The sequence below is a fragment of the Vanellus vanellus genome (assembly GCF_965231255.1).
Source record: "Vanellus vanellus genome assembly, chromosome: 1".
NCBI lineage: Eukaryota > Metazoa > Chordata > Aves > Charadriiformes > Charadriidae > Vanellus > Vanellus vanellus.
Window position 1 is genome coordinate 82456719 of NC_138905.1, and position 6014 is coordinate 82462732.

The 6014-nt window shown below is 39.0% G+C and overlaps 1 long non-coding RNA gene across 1 annotated transcript; it reads left to right on the forward strand.

The window, feature by feature from the left end:
* The first annotated feature begins 2355 nt into the window (after positions 1 to 2355).
* On the forward strand, positions 2356 to 5529 carry LOC309678340. Its single transcript, XR_014269744.1, has 3 exons — positions 2356 to 2436; positions 3599 to 3665; positions 5465 to 5529. It is a non-coding gene; the product is annotated as an uncharacterized lncRNA (long non-coding RNA).
* The last annotated feature ends 485 nt before the right edge of the window (positions 5530 to 6014 follow it).

The following is a 6014-nucleotide window of genomic DNA, read 5'->3' on the forward strand; positions in this document are numbered from 1 at the left end:
AGGTTTAAGCTCCAAGTATTGTTAAATGACTGAGGTTAGAAATATTGGGAAAAGAGTAAATAGATGCAGAGCTGCAAGTCAGATCTTTGCACACTTTTTTTTCCCTCTCCCCACAACCTTGCCTCATGCATTGTTGTTGTATGAGTCAGTCTGTTTCTTTCTCTGCAACCCCCCTCTAAGTGGGAAAGTGGATCTATGAAAACTAATAGAAATGAGAAGGAAAAAAAAACAAACAAACAACCAACTCTTGATCTTCAGACTCAGAGACTTTGACTGAGAGCCAAATATTTCAAACAGCAGCCCTTTCATAACTGGGAGAGATCTGTTGGGTATGCAGTGTGACCACATAATGCTCAGCACATGTCAACATAACTGATAACCAAATTGTACCTCTCAACCTCCCATATAGCATAACTTTGGCGGGCTGCCAGTCTCTCAGTCCTAATTAACACACTGCCATGCTATGACTAGAAGGTTAAAGTCACAGCTTTATTTACTGCACAATTAATGGGTAAACATGACTTAATCATAACTTAAAAATTCAGCATTTATGAGAAAATTTCAAAATCCTTTTAGGAGCCCTTCTGACCTCAAGTCTTCAAGCAGACCTCATGTAATGTGGAATTAACTGCCTGTTCCACCAAGAGACATGGTCCTCTCTGTGACACTATAGATTTTCATCCCTGAACAAATTAAAAACAACGTCAATGTAATAGACATTCTTGTGTGTGGGTCTCATCCCAGTGTCAGGGTTCTTCTGTCTCTGATGGCATTGGAGCACTAACTTCAGTGAGGATCTCCAATTAGCAGGAGATCTCTTGATTATTCTTGGATCTCAGTAACTGCTGTGGCCCACGTTGACCCTTCAGCTTTGATCAAAATGTAGCAGTCCAGGTCCTTCAGAGAACTAGGCATATGCTTAACTTTATATCTTGTGAACAAGCATGTTAACTTTAATAAACTAACTACTCATAAAGTTTGGCATCCATATACTGTTTGTTTGTCATGTTTGGAGCCTTAGATGATATCTGGCTTACTCAGTTTTAGTTTTTAAGTGCTGTAGAAACCCACCAATATGAAGTGATTTCAGCAGCAAATTTCTTTTTGCTTGAGAGAATTGGTGCCTCAGTACCCAATTTATGGTTTGTCTCACATCCAAACAGACATGTAATCCTTTCAAGTAGACTAAATATTATACCAGGGGTGGGGACCAGTCTTAGTCTCTGTGGAACCACCACAGTACAGGGGAATTGTGTTGTAGCATGGTAGTCCACCAGCAGCACCTATTCCATGCTGGACTATTCACATGGTCAGAGTTAGGCGGCCATTCCTCATCTCCAGAATGAAGTAATTTACATATCAGTAGATGTATAGGCACCACATTTTGATAACAACCTACCACCGCCACCACTAGATGTACAGCCATCTTTCTGGGACATGCGTAGAAATATATCCCTAGAAAGGATGGGAGGAGAAAAAAGCTTTCCTCTTCTGAAAGCAGAATGACGTTTTGTAAATAAGTACTATCTGCTGAAATCTGTTACTTTTAAATATGGCAATATTTTTCAATATTGTGCAGAGAAATACAAGGCAGTCGTTCACCATGAAAAATACTAACCCTCTTCCACCTGAACTCCGGATTTTCTAATACCATCTTTGCTACCAGCACACTGTTTCTGCCATTGCAGTAAATGCTGACCTGGCAGTTTTACCTCTCCCACTCCTGATTCAGGCTGCAATGTGGAGAATCTTTGGCAGGAAAGGAGGTGAAGTAAAGAAGGAAATTTCTGATATCAACTGGACTGGGTCAATAAAGAATTTTAAACACCCATTTAGATATATTACTGTATTTTACAACCTGTAAATTGTGATACAGAATAAAACTGATCAAGAGAGAAAGAAAACTGTTCATATTTTGTTGCTGGAAAATGCTATTTATTAAAAGTTTTTGTGCTGTTACACATTTTTTTTTCATAGTCACCTGTATTTCTTCTGGTTACTAAAAATGCTGCACCTTCTACCATGTAAGACTTGTGTAATGACATGTGAGAAGCTAATTGAATGAATAGAAGCTGGTGCTTCCAGGGCAGTTGAGGGGAGAAAGCAGAGTATGGTTATAGTGAACCGTCAGGAAGTTGTGCAGTTTAGACGGGCAGAGTTGAGCAAAGTGGTCCCTGCATGTAGGGTGCATTCCTTCCCTGTCCCCTCCCTGATCCTTTGAGCTTTCACAACCCTGTAAGAGAGGTGTTTCCTCTTCTAATTCAGACCCTGGCAGAGGCTGATATAGAGTGGGAGGAACTGCAGAATAAAGGAAGCTTTGTGGATCCAGGACTGGCCAATTCATTGGCAAAATTCCTATGCCCTCCTCCTACTCACTACTCCTGCTGCTGCCCATGATGTTTGCCACCTGTTTGGGTATGCTCTGCGACATAGAAGGTAACCATTCTGCATTACACTGCTTCAGATCTGCATTCAGCTAGTCATGTGAGATTGTCTTGTAGGGATGAGATTGAATGAAGAATTAGTAGTCTAATCTTCTATTTCCAGCCCTGCTGTTTGCTTGCTCACACCGAGAGGGAAAAGTTACTCTGACTTCCACGCTCCTCAGTTTTCCTGTCTGTACAATGGAGCTAGTGGTGCTTATCAAGAAAACATGAGTGACTTAGAGTCTTTGTTTTGTTTGGAGAAAGCTTTGGTTTCCTGGATTCAAGGTCCCTTTGGAAGTGTCAAGTAGTATTAATGTAAAGAGAATATGGTGGTTTTATGCTTCATCTTAATGCATTATTCACTTCTTGGCTTCAGGAATAATGTGCACATCCTCATGTTTGTCTGTGCCAGCAATCAGTATCGTGTGTGCCAAGATATGTTATAGTGTCTGTATTTACTACGTAGAGCTTACATACTCCCTTTCTGAGTAAGTATGGCAGCAATGTAGTAGGGGAAAGGGGGGGGACTATCTCTGTGTCTGTATATAAGATCATATATTTGTACAAAGTGTGTGTCTGTGAGCTTCAGAGACTGAGGGGAGTCTGTGGTTCAGACAGTCTGCCTGTTTTTTTCTTTTTTTTTTTTCTCTGAAGGCAGCAAAATATGTTGATATGGATTTTTTTACAGGAGCTTTTTGTGTTTTGAGTTAATACGTTCCCTCACATCAGATCTTGCCAAACATCATTTACTTGTACTGTGAAAGCAGGTTACACAAAGGCAGCACCATTCCCTGTTGTTTTCTCTTCTTCCAAACTGCTCAGAGACATACTGTAATAAGACTCCTAGAGTATCAGCATGAGCAGAAAAGTTGAGCAAAAATGCCTGTGCTTATGCTGCATGTGTGCTTAAGTATTTAACTGAACTAGTGCCAAGGTTGTGAGTTTATATAGCAGTAATACCCCCACCGATGTGCTCTCTGTAACTGTGACCCAGTAACTTCATTTGTGAATTGTGTCCAGTGTGATATTTCTGTTCAGTATTCCCACTGGTAAAAGGAGGCTTTAATCATGGTGTATATGAGAGAAAAAGAGAAGCTTCATACAGACTAGTCTACAATAAAGTACAGAATTTTCATTCATGAGAATATTGTTTGTGATTTTTTTTCTCCCAGAAATGACATGCCTGCAGAAAGAAAGTACAACAGAAAGGAAGTGAACTCTTCCTGACTGCTGGAGGTTGTAAGTAATGACCTCTTATTCCCCGCCCCCCCCCCCTTTTTTTTTCTTTTTTGGTTGTTACAAACTATCAAGATTTCTCAGTGGAAATAAGCTATTTAGTATATGTATAGACTGTTCATCAGAGGGATTGAAATACATTCTTTACAAGCATGCTGAACATACCCAACCATTAATAACAAAAGTGTTAGTGGTGAATTAAACAAAGGACATTGCACATTGCCAGTGGGGAAATTGACTTAGTTTGCTTTGGTTGGTTGTCTGCATTGAGAAATGTCACACATATTCAAAGTGTTTTACTTAGCTACTGTCTTGTGTTTTGCTGTACCAAGATCTCTGCTAGACTATATTTTGGCATCTTTTTCTTGACCTCATGTCAGCAAGAAAACAACTACTTTCAATCAAGTATGTTTAGCCAATTAACATATATACTTTTTATCTGTATATGTATACATACATGTAAAAAAAAAAATAAATATATATGTAGTTATGCATGTGTTTAGGTATTTTAATGAATTGGACCAAAAAACTTATTTGCTTCTCCAGAAAAGACCACACTGAACTGTGTATACACTGACTTTGTATACAACCTTCAAGACAAATTATTGACACACGGGAGGACTTGTTGCTTCTGAGAGTAGGACTTCAGAGAACTTGCACCACTGGACCTTATCTTTTCCAATTGAAATCAGTGGCCTTAAGATAATTAAAACTAGATTCATGGGCTTACAAGACAGCTAGCAGACTGGTGCAGCCAAAGCACATCCTCTACAAGTGGATTCAGTTTGTCAGGTCCAGAAGGCTGGTTGGCACACTCTTAGATAAGTTTAACTCAGTTGGTTTAAAAAAACATACAGTTCAAAATACAGCCATAAAGGCAAGATATAAAGTATGTTATGCTAATAGGCACTTTTAAAACTGCCTTTCAGAGCTGTGTGAACATATCCAACAAGCATTAGGCTAGTGGTGATGATTCCACTCTAAGTATTCATAAATTTTCAAACTACATCTTGAAAAACAGAAAGTACCTAAGTTACATCCTGAAAACGAAATTTGAAAGACTTATAACACTAAATCTGTTAATGTCCAAATTTGGCTTGAGGTTTTTGTGTTTGTTTGTTGTTATTTTTTTCTGAGACTGGTTGAGATCAATGATACGTACAAGAAAAATTTGGAAATTCCTTACTCTGGCTGATTTTGAGTTCATTGAGCAGAAAATGTCTCATCAGAACATACACGGAAATTTTTTTGTGTGGCTTTTTTTGTTTTCAGTGCTAACATAAATAAACTGTTTAACTGACTTTGTATAAACTTTCCAAAAAAAATCTCAAGCATGGAAAATTTCAGCCCAAAATGGAGTTTATTTGAGAAAATTACAAGCAACAGAAAAAGCGGGTTTGAATGGAAATCTGAACTCCTCATTAACTAGAGTTAAGCGCCAACTTAAATGTTAGGGCTTTTTTCTGTTAATATTCGGTTTAAAGTTACATACAGGTTTGGAAGAGCTTAGCTCTTTTTAACCCCTTTTTTATTGCTGTCACTGACTTAGTTTTGTTTCAAAATGATGGCATGGGTTCAGGCCTCCAAAGCTATCTTCACCACAGCAGGAGACATATTTTTTAACTTTTTTTTCAGATCATCACTTGAGACTGTGTTCACACAACGTTAAATTCCACCTAAATCCCTCTCCCCAGTATTTACTATTGGCTGGCTCTAAATATTTAGTGGCACAAGCCAATGGGGATCATTAGGCTAAGGCGGGCCTTAGACTGTTGGATTATGGTTTCTGGTTTCCATTACAGATACGTGGCAGTGCGAGGAGAAGACAGGAGGCCTACCTAACACAGCGAAAATGTATGCATAAAACTCAGTAAAATACAATGCAGCTGAAACAATGGTGTACTGTGTTTTTAATCCTTAGCTGGGGCAGAAACCTGCACAGTTTCATCTCTGAAAATGATGGCAAGTAATGTTTTCAGCATGTCATACTTTTCATCTGGAAATCTCAGTGCCATTAGGAAGGTGAGGAGATGGATGTTATTTGTCTGCTTTTACTCTTGGTCTCACTAAATATGGAGATTGCTGTGGTCTAATGGATAGGACCTGCATCTAACTCCTTAGCAAGCAGCTAACTCCATTCCTGGCTCTGCTGCAAATTCCCTATGTAACCTCTGACAAACTTTCTCTTCCTCTGCTCCTTCCTTTGGAAAATTGCTCTGAATTCAGGGGGGCAGTTTGTTGGGGGAATGCAGGATGAGTAGTCACTTTACCAGATTTGGAGCCTCTTTTGTTTCTTGAAGTTTAGCCAATTCAGTTCTGAGACCAACAATGAATGTCTCCATTGCAGTCCTT